Source organism: Capsicum annuum, chromosome 8 (assembly GCF_002878395.1).
Source record: "Capsicum annuum cultivar UCD-10X-F1 chromosome 8, UCD10Xv1.1, whole genome shotgun sequence".
NCBI classification, from domain to species: Eukaryota; Viridiplantae; Streptophyta; class Magnoliopsida; order Solanales; family Solanaceae; genus Capsicum; species Capsicum annuum.
Window position 1 is genome coordinate 37,485,318 of NC_061118.1, and position 16,819 is coordinate 37,502,136.

Sequence of the window (16,819 nt, forward strand, 5' to 3'; positions counted from 1 at the left end):
GCCTCGTTCTAAAAAAAAGGCCTACATTAGGGTGCTCCCCAGCCTCTCTGGAGCAACCCGATCGACTTTCGGCAAAAATCACACTTGACCCTCGATCCCTCCTCGAAAACTGTGGGCTCTAGCATACCAATTTGGCCCAAAAATAGCTCGTTCGCGCTGTTTTTCTCGTGTGACCTTCCAAATCGCCCCGTTCTCAAAAAAAGCCCACATAAGGTTGCTTCCCAGCCTCTCTGGCCGATTTTTGATCGAAATTATGCCCGACCCCTGGGCCTACCCCTAAAATCGTGGGCTATATCACACCGATTTAGCCCAAAAATGACCCGCTCGCGGCGTTCCGCCCGTTTGACTACCCAAACAGCCACGTTCTCAAAAAAATCCCACACTAGTGCGCTCCCCAGCCTCCCGGGGCAATCCGATCGATTTTTGGTCAAAATCTCGCCCAAACCCCGGTCCCACTCCAAACACCATTGGCTATAGTGTTGACACCTAATTTTGGCTCACTCTTTTCTTCTAATTATTTTGCCAATGCTTCTTGAAAATTTAATCTCTCTGTCCCCCCCACCCCCCACCCCCCACCCCAAAAAAAAAGTTGTTTCTCCTATTTTCTTTTAATTGGTTTATTTGCTTCATTATCATGGAAAAACAGATGGAAAAAAAATATTATATACTGTGAGTAATTAACTTAGAATATACCATAGTTTGAAAATTAAATATATATTTCCATTTTTTATGCAGAAAGAATAATATATTATATGCCCCATCGTCAGCGGTATTGATATGGTTGTCGTTACAATACGCTAAAAGTAAAATTAATTTAATGTTAGGGTTCACATATGTTAATGGAGATATGACCCTTCCACATTCATGTACGGAGTACTAAAAAAATGTCTATTTAGAATGATACTATTTTGTTGTTATATACAATATTTTTATGTATTTTTTATTTAGAATGAATTTGAATATTTAATATTTGTGTACTAATTTTTGTAGCGAAATAATCCTTAGTAATTACTATTAATTTTACCTGAATTATTTGCAAGTGAACTAACAGTAACGTGTTTTTTTTTTGTGGGGGGTGGGGGGTGGGGGGGATCAAATAAATTAAATGGAGGATAGAATTGTCGTAGACAATTAAATTAAGGTTAATTTAAATCAGAAATTTCAAAATTTTATTTTATTTTTTTAATTACGAATTGTGACTGTTTTTTTACTTTTGGTTGCTATTCATTCACTAACACTAATCAAAAAAAAAAAAAAAAAACAATAAAGAAGGACCAAGACTTCCATAATATGTTAGAACAACCTTTTTTAAAGATGCTTTAATAAAGTTTTTCTTTTTAAAAATCAAAAGAACTTTTCTTTTGAGTGATGATCTCTTAACTTTTTCTCTAATAAGGATATTATTTTTAACAAAAAGGAAAAGAAGTTGTGGCCTGATGAGATGTATCTGAGGGATATCTTCAAGCTTTTTTTTTTTTTTAAGAATTTAGAATTGTGGTGTTTGAACATGAAAATTTAAAAAAAAAAAATATTCCAGAATTATTTTTTGAAAAATGAAAATAGTTTTTTGTTGTTTTCACTATTTTTTAACTCCAATTTTAATTTTTATTATTATTAGATATAATCTTTTTTAAAAAAAAAAAAATATACAATGCCCTTGTTGATATCTAATTTTTGCCCTCCACGATTAAGCTTAGCCATGAGTTTCTTCACTTTTAAATAAAATTACAACATCTATGTTATACGAATGAAAGGTTTTTAAAGTATTTATTTAGGTAAGTTTGTCATCTAAAAGTGACAATTATATATTTTCGTATTCATATACATAAAATCATAATTTATTATTTAAATAATTATTTTTACAAGAAATTAGATTTTAATCAAGGGTTATCTTGAAAATTAATTCAAAAGGTTAAAAAAAATCTTGATTCAAATATAATTTAGTCTCAAAAATAATTTATTTTGAAAAAATATTTGTTTGATTTTATCAAATCAAAAAGCTCGGGATTAAATTGGTTAATTTATTTTAAAATTATATTTAAATTCAGCCAATTTGTTAAATTAGATCTTAATTAAAATCGATTCGTTCATAATCACAATACAATTGGTCAATTGGATTTTTAATAGGAAAATTACTCAAATTAGCCACTATTGGGCTTTTATTACCACTTGAAGCCTAATTTTTTCATAATTACATTTTGTAGTCGGAAGTGTGAATAAGTTTTAAGATAATTACGGATCCTGACACACGCTTGTTTTTAAACCAATAAAGCAACGGCACTTTTTTCACTTTACTTAAACTCTCCTTTTACCCCCAAATCAGTCTCTCTTTACGCCTAAAATCTCAATCTTAGAAGCAGTTTCTTCTTCAATCCACATCTCTCTCACGATAACAATCAATAAATCCTCATAATCTATCAACTGACATTCATATTTAGGTTAATTTTAACCTACTCGTGTATGTATTTGATTAATTTATAATTTGAATAGTTAGTTTTTTTTTACAGATCCTTCATTTTGATTTAGCAATGACGGATAATACTCCTACGAAGATGGTTACTAGAAGTATATCACATAGTGACCCTGATTTACATACGGTTTCAACATTTGACTTGAAAATTTCTCAATTCGAAGAAGAAGATGCATTGCCTTCGGAAGAAGTTAGAGGTATTGGGCATAAAAGAAAAGTTAAAGATGATGTTTCGAGTCCGGACAATGATGAGAGGGAGTTGGTGAAAGAGGTATTTTGTTTTTCAATTTTTTACTTTGTTTTTAATTTCTTACTTTGTATTGAATGATTGTTACTTGTAGTGTATGCATGTATTTATGTATGTGTATTTGTCCTATTAATGTGTACTGAATGATGGTTATTTGTTGTATGCATATTTGGTACTGTATTCATGTATTTATATATGTGTATTTGTCCCATTAATGTGTACTGAAAGTTGGTTATCTGTTGTATGCATATGTGGTACTGTATGCATGTATTTATGTATGTGTATTTGTCCCATTAATGTATACTGAATGATGGTTATCTCTACTGTATGCATATTTGGTATTGTATGCATGTATTTATGTATGTATTTATTGCATTAATGTGTACTGAATTATGGTTATCTGTTGTATGCATATGTGGTATTGTATGCATGTATTTATGTATGTGTATTTTTCCCATTAATGTATATTGAATGATGGTTATCTCTACTGTATGGATATTTGGTACTGTATGCATGTATTTATGTATGTATATTTATCCCATTAATGTGTACTGAGTGATGGTTATCTCTACTGAATGCATATTCCTTGTATTCATATGCTACTGTATTTGTATTTATATTCATTGTATGATATTCATATGCTACTGTATGTTTATATGCAGAATGTGCGATGTTATGTTAAGGAACTTCCTTCAGAATCACCACATATGTGTTGTTATTCCAACAATAACGTAATAGCAGATTTAAAGGAAGAACTTTCTGTTACGCACTTACAAATGTTTAGCAAGATTTGTTTTGGGGTGTATACGCAAATGCATGATTGTTCTGTTCAAGCACAACTAGTTAGGTGCTTTATGTCTTTGGAGTTAGAAGAAAGTTCGAAAGATAATCTGGTGATATGTGTAAATGGATCGACACTTCGATTTACGCTTAGGAAATTTGCAATCATAATAGGATTAAATTGTGTTGCTAATGAAGATGATTTTGTGATTGAAAATAAAGAACCTAACCGAATTATTTTTCGATATTTTGGAGGTCAAAAAATCATTAAAAAAAATGACTTTGATTAAATGTTTTGAAAATCGAGAATGGGGTGAGGGTAATGATGATGTTGCTGCCACGATTGCTATATTGTATTTCATTAATACCTTTATTTTTTCTGGCGAGAAGCATTGTGTATCTGTCCCTAAGATTTACTTTCATTTGGTTGAGAATAGTAAATACAAGGATTACCCATGGGGTAAAAAAGTTGTTAAGGACTTTTCTATTTCTAAAAAGATGGATGCGCAGAAATAGTACTATAGAATTCATGGTATGCCACTTGCTATGCAAGTTTGGCTTTGTGAGTGTTGCTCTGGTGTTGATCCAAAAATTATTGTCAAACATGGTAGTAGAATTCCGAGATTACTCAATTGGGAGACAACTAATAGACGTCCTCATTTTGAGGCTTTCATTGAAGGGATGTTAGCTGATGTTGACAATCCGGTAACTATAACAGTATTCTTACATTATTACATTTAGAATTGAGTTATTTACATGTATTCAAAATAGTACACTAATGGGTCTATTATTTGCAGGTTGTATACAGAAATATAACAGCTACTTTAAGAGAAATGGCAATTTTACAATTGCCTTCTGTAGATCCAGTAGAAGATACAACCTCAGATGATTTTTCTTTTGATCATGATTTTCAAGATGCTCCACCAGCTAGTAAAAAAAACAAAGGAAAGAAAAAAGTTGATACTGCATTTTATCCACCACATAAGAAACAGAAACAAGTGAAGTCAGTACCTTCATGTTCAAACATTCCTAGCAGATCATCCTCGAGGAATACAGCAAGACCTCATATTTCTATTTCAAAAGCATCGAAGAGATCGTTGTCTCCTATTGGAAAACATCAGAAAAAGAAAGTTGTGACTCAAAAGACTGTTCCTCGAAGGACACTTCCTAAGCAGCCACCTATCTTATTGTGTTTATTTTGATTATTTATCACACTAAATATATCTTAAATAATTATGCATACAACTTTTAGGTACTTCTGCGAGTGCATCATGTGATTCACCCATATTGAACAAAAATCATTCATTTACACCTTTTATTGACTGTCCATATGATTTTTTCATTGAGAACAAGTATTTGAAATGGATTAAAGAAGGCCTCCTTACTATACATGAGTGAAAGTACATTACTTTTACTATGTTTCAACTGATTAGCTTTTTATCATATTGAATTAGTTTTCATAATACCTATGACAGGAGGAAAATGAAGATCATTTCAGAAAGCATAAATCAGACATTTCAATTCCATTGTAGTTTGGTGTAGAAATTGTCAGTGATAAGAATTGGTTCTACAAACTATCTTTTCCAATTCAATTATTGAATAATGCAATCCATGATGTGTATGTCAAAATAGAGGTGCAAAAGGTTGCAGAGGTTATACTCGCGCAAGAAAGGCAAGTACAGTCTTCCAAGTAACTACACTTACATAACTATTGATTATGTATTCAAGATTAAAGTAGCATAATTATGAAAGAAGTATGTGGACCTACAAAGTTGTACATCTTCTGTGCATAAAGAATATACTATATGTGAATACATAAATGGATATAGGTTGATGACTGGTGTCCTGGCATACAGTGGATCATGTTCTAATTCCTTTGCATGTGAAAGAACGACTCCACTGGGTACTTATTATAGTGTTGTTCTTAGATCAGTGTTTATATATTTACGACTCGTACAACTCTGCAATCCATAATGTGTATGTCAAAACAGAGGTGCAAAAATTTGCAGAGGTTATACCTTCTTCCCTTTTGAACATCGACTTTTATAAGAAGAAAATAGACATTGATTGGCAGTGTCACCTCAAGTACAAAAATAGAGATGAATCTGATCCATTTGAGGTGATTTTTATCAATGATATACCTCAACAAAGATCTGGAAGCGTGTATGTATATAATGCATCAATATTTTACTTATAGTTCTTATATTGATAAATATAGTAACATACTTTTGTATTTATGTTTTTAGGGACTGTGGTATTTATGTTACTGCTTATTCAGAGTTTCTCACTGGTGATCAAGGTGTGCCAAATCAGGAATTTGACATTGCGCTACTCCGCACCCGATATGTTGCTTTGCTTTGAAATTATGATCGAAAAAGAAAAGAAAATGGCACTACGAGTGACGATGAGGCACCTGCAAAGATACATAAACCCTTCACTGATTGGGATAGTATAAAGGATGTTACTATATTGTAATGCTAGTTTATGTTCCAGAAAGTTTCTGGGATTATGTAGTTTCGATAAACAAAACAACAGTGTATGTGTTTTATATGATACTAGTTTCCTTTCTTTTAAACTGTACTCTATGTTTATGTTTTGAATCCACTTTATCTTTTGTGGTTTTGAATGAACAAATCAGTGTATGTGTTTTATATGATAGCAATTTCATTATGTTTATGTTTTGAATACACTTTATCTTTTGTGGTTTTGGACAAACAAATCAGTTTATGTAATTTATATGATAGCAATTTCATTATGTTTATGTTTTTAATACACTTTATCTTTTATGATTTTGGATGAAAAAAATCAGTGTATGTGGTTTATATAATAGCAATTTCATTGTGTTTGAACTGTAGTGTATGTGGTTCTGTTTCGATATATTACATTTTATTCGCATTTGCTTTTCTCTCGATCAATTATAAAGATCAACAACTATCACTTCATTCATGAATACAAATATCTTTATTCAGCAAATTCATTATGATCACTAAATTTGTTCAAACAAGAATATAGTAAAAAAGACTTAGATTGCAGTAACTAAAGCAGATTTTTAATGCAGCAACAACTAAAGCAATTTTTAAATTGTGTCCCAAATTGATTGTATAAAAGAAATTTAACTAGCTATTTATTACAGCAGCCTTTAGTTGATCTCAACTTTAATGTATCTCCTCATGTGGTGCATTACCACATGAACGCCTGTTATGACCACGGAATCCACATGTGCTGCAGATTTTTTTCTTCTTTTTATGCAGCTCAGTAAATGACTTTTTCCGCTTTTTCTTTGGTCTTCCAGGAGGCCTTTTAAACTTTGGTGGTAGTACCACTTCTTTTGCAACTTCCTCAGGTATCTGCCATCCAGACACAACCGAAAAAGGATACACTGGAATTTCATACATTTTCAATACAGTTTCTGGCTAGTAATAATCTGAGTAATATGGACCTGGTTTGAATTTCTTTTTGTTTAAAACAACCAAAGCATGCGGATATGGTATTTCATCATATTGAAAGTGTCCACAACTGCATTTTTTGTTTTCAAGGCAAACAATAAAGGTTTTTTCTTTGTCATTTAATGCATATAGGTAGTCTGTTGACGGTGTTACCTACAATGAATACATAAATACAGCTCAAATCTAAATCTAAAATACTATAGATTAAATACATATGTATCCTAACATACCGTCATACGTGCTGATAGGGTATCATTCATTGTAAGAATCTCCTAAAATTTCATGCCAAGTGTTGTGGATGTGAAGGAAGCATCTTGTCTATTAGTATAATTCCATCGCCCACATATCTTTCTCACTTCTTAAAGAAAATTATAAATTGGCTTTTCTCTTGCTATTACCAGTTCTGAATTAATAGACTCTGCAATATTTGATGTCATTGTCCATCCTCTGTGAACAGGCGCATACACCCTTGACCACTTGTCATATGCTGTCAACTCCAAATATTCCTTAACTTTCACATCTACATTTTAAACAATTTTCATCAAGGTGTTAAAATCAAATTGTCTGTATTATTTAGCCATGGTATAGTACACCTCGCATAACTGGTCATGTGACTTCCTGTATCTTTTGTGTACATTTTGTCATAAGTTCCAAATGCACGCACAATGTGTTACATCAGGGTACACTTTGGAAACAGCTTTTATGATACTTTCATTTCTATCAGAAACAATGCACACTTTTGGCCTCTGACCATAAGCTTCCTTAAATTGCTCAAAAAAACAAGTCCATAAAGCATCATTTTTTGAATCAACCACTCCGTATGCTAATGGTAATATGTTATTTGTACAAAAATATAAATACAAATACATGATAGATGTCAAAATAATCGCTAAGTGTTTATTTAAATAATATAGTATACTTACCTGCACCATCTAAAGTACTAGCACAGACAAATGTCCTATACATGTTGATTTGAGTTGGCTTCTATCAACTACAACGATTGGTCTATAATACTCAAATCTCTTCATAAAAGCATAAAGAGATATAAACAGATATAGAAATTGATTTTCAGGCGTTTTCTTCATTCAAATATGTGATCTAGGGTAAGTTTTTTCCATGATGTATAAGTATACAGGTAACTTCTGGTAAGATAGAGTCGGTTTCTCCATTATAGAATCTACTGCCTTCTCCTTAGCACGCTAAGCCACCATGTATGTCATATCCAGTCCAATGTTTTCCTTTATATTATCTCTAATATCAGTTGGTGTATATTTTCTTTTTAGATTGGCTATTTTTGGTTTAATAATCTCTGCTATCAATTTGCTAATAACATGAGAGTCTTTGTAGATCTTGTCCTTCAATGAACATGTATGTTCGCTTACAAAAGTTCGAACTGCAAATTGTTTAGAATCATCCATGCTTGACGACTTGAAAAACCACTTGCATTCTTTAGATTTACATTTAAGCCAATAGCTGCATACATCATATATAATAAATGCACAAGCCATTACAAAACTGTATACATTATGATAGTAATAACATTCAATGAAATCAAATGTATAAAGAATAAACATACCTGCTGCCATTAGACCTAGGTACTTTGGTAGCAAATCGGTGATTAATCGAATAGTTATGCATTACAGCCTGAAGTGTAGCCTTGTCTTTGTATCTCTGTCCAACAACTATTTCTTTTTTATTAATATCAAAAATAAAATTTTGCAATGTTATTGGCTTGCCATAGTCTGTCATCATCATTTGAAGTGGATCAATTGAAACTGTTGTATCAAGTTCACAATTATTTGCAGAAATGAGTTCATTTTCAATAAGATTTTTTGCTCATACATCCTTGCTGATCTCATTATCAGAAAAATTAACACACAGAGGATACCTGGCAAATTCATTGTTTAATTTCTTCAATTGAACATACACCTTGACTCCATGTCGTTGTGTATTTCCATTTATTTATTGACACCCTCAACACTATATTTAATCTTCACAGTTTTCATTCTCAATTCTATCGTCAGCTGGCTACCAATTAACTCAACCAAGTCTCTGTGAGAGGCATATTCATTTAAGACTATTCCTTCAATCTCGTAATCATCGTATTTATTGTCTTCAGTCCATTTTTTCGAATGCCAAATCATGATCATTATGCTTGCCATTTTATTTCTGTTAGAGTTGATGCAACTATTAAAAGTCAGAAATACAGTAGCACAAAGTGAATACAGTAGTATATTACAAAGTGAATACAGTAGTATATTACAAAGTTAATTCCATAATTCAGACATACAAAGTGAATACAGTCATTGAAATTAAAGTATCGATCAATTGAAAACTCTGCATGCAGTACAAACAATTATACACAAAACCACAATTCACTGAATCCTATCATTTAATCTAGTGTATTTATTTCAAAGTCGGGGAATGGATTAAGAACTACATTACGACATGCCATATTTGTTTCCAAGGATCAATCAAAAATTTTAATATTTTGATAATTTTGAATTATTCTGTATTTGTTTCAAGATCGTATAATAGTGAATAAAACTACATTACATTTTATATTTGCTTCGAAGGAGGATCAACCAAAATTTGGGGAATTTTAATGATTTTGAATCCTTCAGTATTTGTTTCAAACTCGAAGTATAAAACAGTGAAAAACAACATTACGACATATAATAATTGTTCTGAAGAAGAAGGACGAATCAAAATTTTGGGTATTTTGATGATTTTAAATTTCTTAGTATTTGTTTCAAATTCGAAGTACAAAACAGTTAAAAAACTACATTACGACATACAATATTTGTTCCGAAGAAGAATAATCAATCAAAATTTTGAGAATTTTGAATTTCTCAGTATTTGTTTCAAACTCGAAATACAAAACAGTGAAAAATCTACATTACGACATACATTGTTTTGAAGAAGAAGGATCAATCAAAATTTTGGGGATTTTGATGATTTTGAATTCTTCAGTATTTGTTTCAAATCGAAAAAATAGAGAAGAAAATACATTATGACATACCTATATACGTTTCGAAGAAGAAGGATCAATCAATTTTTTTGAAATTTTATGTTTTGTTTAGATATGAATTTAGCTCTATTTATTCATAAAAATGGAGAATTGCCTTTGAGAGAATCGTGTTTAGCTCTATTTGTTGATAAAAATGGAGAATTACGTTTGAGAGAATCGTATTTAATTAGGCAAGAGATAGTCAGTTAATGAAAAAAGCGTGATTGAAATTTTTTTCCTTTTTAAAAAAATTTACTTTCATTTTTTGCACGACTGTATTCATATTTTATATGAATAGATAGTATTGGTAAAACTGAATATAACAGGCATAAATCGAATACAGTGACTATAAATGATAATTATGTATAATGTGGCTATGAAAGGTGAATTTTATAGCAAAATGCTGCTATTTTTGAAATTTATCCATTTTTAATTAGGTTAAAATTTAAATAATTGTCTAAACCTTCAATCATTGGCTATTTGATAATGACTAAATCCTCAATTCCTAAATCCACCCACAACCCAGTCAGCCCATTACCTTTTCCCCCACTTCACACTTAACCCCTCTTTAGCAATAACATCCATTCAACATACAACCACCATAACAAAATCTTGAAACAGCGTACAAAAGCCAGCTCCAACAATATCAGCAATAAGATGGACAACAACACGCATCAACTTCAACGAAAAACTTCTCCAAATTACGGAAAATCTCTCCTTTCATCTTTGTCTCTAAAGTTTTCAGACCTCGAGCCTTGACTGTTTGACTTTGAAATTCTCTATTTTCTTGCAATTTTGGGGGCATGTCTTCCTCCCACTAGTGTTTTCCTCCAATTTGTTCAATCAATTTGAGGTACCCTGTTCAAACGGCTAGTTGGGAAACTAATATCAATATTTCCCCTATAAATAGAGACAAAGTTGGGGAAGATTTTGTTGCTGGTCTTTTCTTTTGATTTCAGTCTAAATCTTGGGTTTTCGAGTTTCAGTTTATGGCCGGAAATTCTTGACGCGAAGCTTTAGTTTGCTGCCCCGCAAAAGGTGCGAACTTACCCCTTCTCATTTTCCTTTTGCTTTCTATTTTAGATTTTCATGAATACGTGAGACTGTCTAAACTTGGTCCAAACTTAGGGCATCGCTGTTTCTCTGGGGATGAACGTAATTTTAGTTCCGAAATTTTTAGTAATTTTTTATTTTTATGTAAGTGGATGTGTGCGTTTGTGTGTGTTTGTTTGGGGGCAGCCAGCGTTTTTTCTTGTTGCAAATGAGGGCGTGAACGGTTGGTTGTGATTAGGGGGTGATATATTTTGGTTTAAATTGAAAAAATTGAAAAATTAAATTGAAATTTAATTTTGATTTTGGTTTTTTGGATTGGATTTAATTTGTAATTTTAGAATTTTGATTTTTCAGTTTGATTTTTGATTTAAAAAAAAAATTCAGTTAAAAACGAAAAATCGAAATTTTATAAATAAATAAATAATATATATATTTTATTATATATATAATATAATATATATATATTATATAATATTATGTTATATATATATAATATTTAGTAATTCACTTTCACAATTAATGTTTAACAGTAAATTCGCATACGCCGCAGGCTGTTTATGGATTGTTTTAATGACTCAAATATTTTATGGGCTATTTATGCAGAAAGTATGTTATTTCATGGACTATTTTTACGAGTTTTGTGTTGTTTTGTAGACTATTTATGCAAGGTTATATTATATGTAATGATTAATGACATTGTTTCATTTTGTTTCATCCATATTGAGTTATTTATAATTATTTATATTTGGGAATGAAAAACAGGTTTGAAAAAAATAATTTTTCTAAAAAAATCCATCATATTTAAATGCTCAATTATAAAAAAGAGAGACTAACTACTTTAAATATTTCAAATCGAAATAAAAATTCAAAATAACCGAACTGAATTTGTAAAAATCGAACCAAACTGAATTTATTTCGGTTTGGTTATGAATGTCATTTTTGTCAATTCAAAAACTGATAAATCGGACCGATATTAAACAATCAGATCGAATCGACCGAACGCCCATGATGGTCGCATTTTTTATCTCAGTTCTTGGTAAAAGCTTGATTTTTATCCTTGTGATTTTACCGTCACCCTTTTGACCACTAGATTTATTCTCACTGTATAAAGCTAATTTATTTTCACATAGCAAATGGTGATTTTCTGTTTCTTGTTCGATATTCCATTAGTACATGATAGTGGCGCTAAAGGGTTGAATTTATCAATCACTGTTTAAAGGTAAAGGAAATGGGTCAAAGTCAATTCATTTTTTTTTTTTGGAAAATCATAACGTGTACAACTGACTTAGCTGAGGTGCAGAAATTCGGATAGAGTCATGTACATTTTACTATTGCATCTCATAGAAATTCTTCCATAAGTTATTTGGGAATAATAAATATTGAGTGGATAAGTACATTGTGCATGCCTACTTTTCTTTACTTTTTAACTACAAAAGGCTATTTACATAATGATAACTACCAGGTGGCTTACTACTTTTATTACTGTTTGCACTTTTTTTTTTTCTCTTTCACTGCCTATTTTTGAGTTAAAAGATTTTTGGTTATTAAATGTAGAGCATAGGCTTGATTAAGGTCATTTTACTGCTATCCTATGTTCCTAAAAGTAGCTATAGATTCTGTGCATCTGAGTCCATTTATTTCGAGTGTCCTTGTAGGAAAGAGTAGTCATCGTAGTGAAGATATTTGGAATAATGGCTTATGTGACACATTGACATATCGTTAGTATGATGGTGACTTTTGGAACTATATAAGTAGAAATCCATTAAATGAGTGTGTGTCGTTACTTGCTCGATGCTGAATTTTATGGTATATATGCACCTGGACACAAGCCACTTGATCATGCTATGATCACTGCGTTGGTAGAAAGATGATGGTCAGAAACACACACATTTCATTTAAACTTTGGAGAGGCCACAATTACATTGCAGGACGTAGCTATATTATATGGACTGCCAGTCGATGGATTACCTGTGATGGAAACAGATCTTACCTTGAACCCTACAAAGTGGCAAACAAGTATGGTAGATCTTCTTGGTTGGGCATCGATAGATATTGATCGAGAATTTGCGAATTTGTCCAAAGTTGGTCAATATTCTTGGGTTGCAGCAACACTTGCAATACTTTATGGATATCTTTGTCGTGCATCGCAAAAAGGAATTAGAATCGCAAAAAGGAATTAGAGTCATTGATGGTTTTTTACCTTTACTTCAGGTTAGCTACTTTAATTTATTTCCTTAAAGTAATGCATTTTTAATATTTATTTATTGTATTTATATGAATATGTGAAGGTATGGATATATGAGAGGATTTTGACTCTCAGGCCTCGGAGAGATTCTAATCTCCTAGTTGACGAGTGACTTATTTCTATCCTTCCAGGACCACCACGTGCTCGTGTGTGGTCTAATGGGCACGTGTGTGGTCTAATGGGTTATGCCACGATATAAAAGCACCTCACCTGTTATATTTATTTCGTGATCAACTGGATTTACTTATAGAACATCCGGTATTTTTTACTTTTGAATAATTGCTTTATCTATTTTTTTTTAAAAAAAATTAGGTTGTAAAAACTAACTAAATTTATATGTATATAGTTTGTGTGGCAGCCATACAGTCCCGATGTTTTTGCTACATTACCAGATTATTGTGTGAATGATTCCACTGTTTGGCGTGCTATTGTGCCCGTAATAGCTTGGGATGTAGTTGAGTGGCACTATCCAGATAGGGTGCTACGTCAGTTTGAGTTGATTCAGAATATTTCGAGTAAAATATTGTGGGATCCCAAACATTTTCAGTTGAATCGGAGAGGTTGAGCTAACTTTAATTGGCATCATTTTTTTATTAAAGAGACGAAATCGCAATGCTGAGCCTGATTGTCTCAAAGATGACAATGAATATATGCAGTGGTCTAACACGATTACTCGTCATTTGATCAATAATCCGGCTCATCAATTTAGACAAGGTTATCAGAGTTTTGCAGGCAGACACAAAATTTTTGTACAACACTACCTTATAATTATTTGCATAATTATGCTTTACTTTCAGCTTCCTTACGTAAGTTCTAGTAGGTCATAAAGTTATGTGATATTATTAGTAAAAGCCCACTTTACGTTACAATTTACAACATCATAAAAAAAGATTTATTTAGCATTCAATAGAGTCTTCTAGCTCTCATACCTACTAAATATTTTCGTTTTTGTTGTCTTATGTTTAAAGTTGAGAAATGTTTGTTGGATTAACCTGCTGTTAAAGTGTCACATCCATTGGTTGGTTGTATATGGTAGTGGATATAACAGAAAGTTTCAATTCTTTAATCCATTAATTCTCAATGAAAACCTCACAGTGGGTTGTGAGGTTGGTAAAGATTTGGCGTGTCAAAAGTTTATAACCTCGTTGTAAACTTGTAATGCTTTGGGGATCATTTGGTTTCTATTTGGTGGTGAACTAGATTTAGGGTGTGTTTGGTATGATGGAAAATAAGTTGGTTTTCTACTTATTTTTTCATATTTGGTTGGTGAGTGAAAAATATTTTTCAGAAAATATTTTATGGTGTTTGGTTGGTGAGTAGAGAATATTTTTTAGAAAAATATTTTTTAGTGTTTGATTGGTGACTGAAAAAATATTTTTTAGAAAATACTACTAACTGTTAACTAGTATATCAGTGCCTCTAACAAGTCAACAATTTGTAAAAAATAATTTAACCATAACAAATAATATCAATATCGAATTCTAAAATACTACAATCACTAAATTTAAGCAACTATTAATTAGCAAATATAGGAGAAACTTTTCAACATTTTGTCAGGACAATCTCAAGATACTACAATCAATAGAAATATAGCGGAACGACAAGCTTATTCAACTTCATGAAACAAGTTACATCGATGACAAGATAAAATATGCAATTAGCAAAAGTAACATAGGTAAGTTTTTCTCTATGAATATGAAAATAATAATACATTTAACGAACATCGGAAATGAAAAAAATTCGGATTTTACTTTTTTCTATTTCAAGCAGTGAAAAATTGAAGCAAAGTATAGTGAAAAATATTTCTGAGTAATGTAATTTTTTTAGAAATGTAAATTTTTTGAGTCATGTGAATATGAGTGTTGTTGGGGTGGGGAAAAGGGATGGGGTGGGGTCATAAGTCTCATTTGTCATTTTCTCGAAAATGACTTCCCTTAACCCATGAGGAAAGTCATTTTCCATCAAATGGAGGAAAATGTGTTGTTGTGGAAAATATTTTCCCAACATTTCATTACAACCAAACAAGGGAAAATTGAAAAACATTTTCCATAAAATATTTTCCATCATACCGAACACACCCTTTGTGGAAGTAATATCTCTTCCATTCTAGTTTAACTATTGTTTGACAATATAAAAGAAACTTTGTTGTTGTTATAGATTATCATACTAAAATATATTCAATCATTTATTTTGTAGGCTAGGACTTTGCATCAGATATATTGTAATACCCCGGGAAATTTTTTGTTGAAATTTTATGCGTAAACGTGTTGGGTTCTATCTTCTAGAATAAATTATAAATTTTCTGTGCGGAATGTCTTATATTATGACCCACCATTGCGTAGAGTATCGAATAAGCTTTCCAACAATATGTGGATCATCCAAAACGGACACCCGAGCGACGAGTTATGAACATTCCGATCGAACCGTGAATAGTAGTGAACAGTAAAATGTGCAGGAAAAAGTACTGAGGCCTGGTGTATTTTTGCTCCAACTTTAAACGATCATAACTCCTTGTACATGATGATCTGGGTGATCTACTATATATCAACAGAAAGCTCTGCGAGTCCTCTTTCCAATGAAATTTCATCTAATTTGTCTATCGGAGCAAAGAGTTATGGTCAATCTACTTCAGCCTATCAAAAGTGAATTTTTGGGTCGATTTCAAACGATCATAACTCCTCGTACACAATGATCTGGGTGAGATACTATATATCAACAGAAACATATGAGAGTCCTTTTTCTAATGAAATTGGTTTCATCCAATTTGGATATTGGAGTAAAACGTTATGGTTGATCTACTTCAGACTATCAAAACAGTCCACCAAATGACAGATTCGAGAATTATTTGATTTTTAGGGGCATTTTGGTCATTCTCCCTCGCCCAAAATCCGTCCAAACCCTATATTAAAGCCTATTAGAAGAATTATATGTTATATTTCATCAAATTCCCTAAAAAAGAAAACCCTAAGCTCCTACATCCAACCTCAAGAACCTCTAAAGTTCACCATTAATTTTGCAAATTTATTCAAAATTCCAAGTTCATAATTCAAGAACTCCAAGAACCATCATTCAAAGGCACGATTAACATCTCAAAAACGAGTATCGATCTAAAGTTCATCATTCAAGGCATGTGGGGTTTTTCAACAAGAACTCTCTTTCGTTCTTGTGCCCAAAAGTAATTTTCTTTACAAAGGCATGATTTTTATTTGATTTTTACGAATTTGAAGCATGAACCCATATCTTATGATGATTATTATAAAATTTTGATGTTTATGATTTTGAAAGATGAATTTACATGTGTGGAGATATAAAGCATGAATCTTGAACGATATTTATCATGATTTTAATATTTGGGTCGTGAATCCCTATTGGAAATTGTGTTTTTTTGAGAAAGTGTGTGTTATAAGCATGTTGATGTTGAATATTTGAGATATTTTGAATGATTTGACCTTTTGGTCTTAATGGAGTTGTTTTGAACTCGAGTGTGAAAGAAATCCACAACGTGGTTGATTTTGATAGATGGGAAGCTTGATGGCTCCCGAAATATATTTATATATTACTGAAATTA

The 16,819-nt window shown here is 31.6% G+C and overlaps 1 long non-coding RNA gene across 2 annotated transcripts; it reads left to right on the forward strand.

Annotated features, from left to right (window-relative positions):
• The first annotated feature begins 10,467 nt into the window (after nt 1-10,467).
• Nucleotides 10,468-14,158, forward strand: LOC107845914. 2 transcript variants are annotated; one of them, XR_007043476.1, is made up of 3 exons: nt 10,468-10,991; nt 12,662-13,217; nt 13,295-13,347. It is a non-coding gene; the product is annotated as an uncharacterized LOC107845914 (long non-coding RNA). The 2 variants fall into 2 exon arrangements; XR_001667082.2 differs by lacking the exon at nt 13,295-13,347 and adding an exon at nt 13,598-14,158 and having other exon boundaries at nt 10,469-10,991.
• The last annotated feature ends 2,661 nt before the right edge of the window (nt 14,159-16,819 follow it).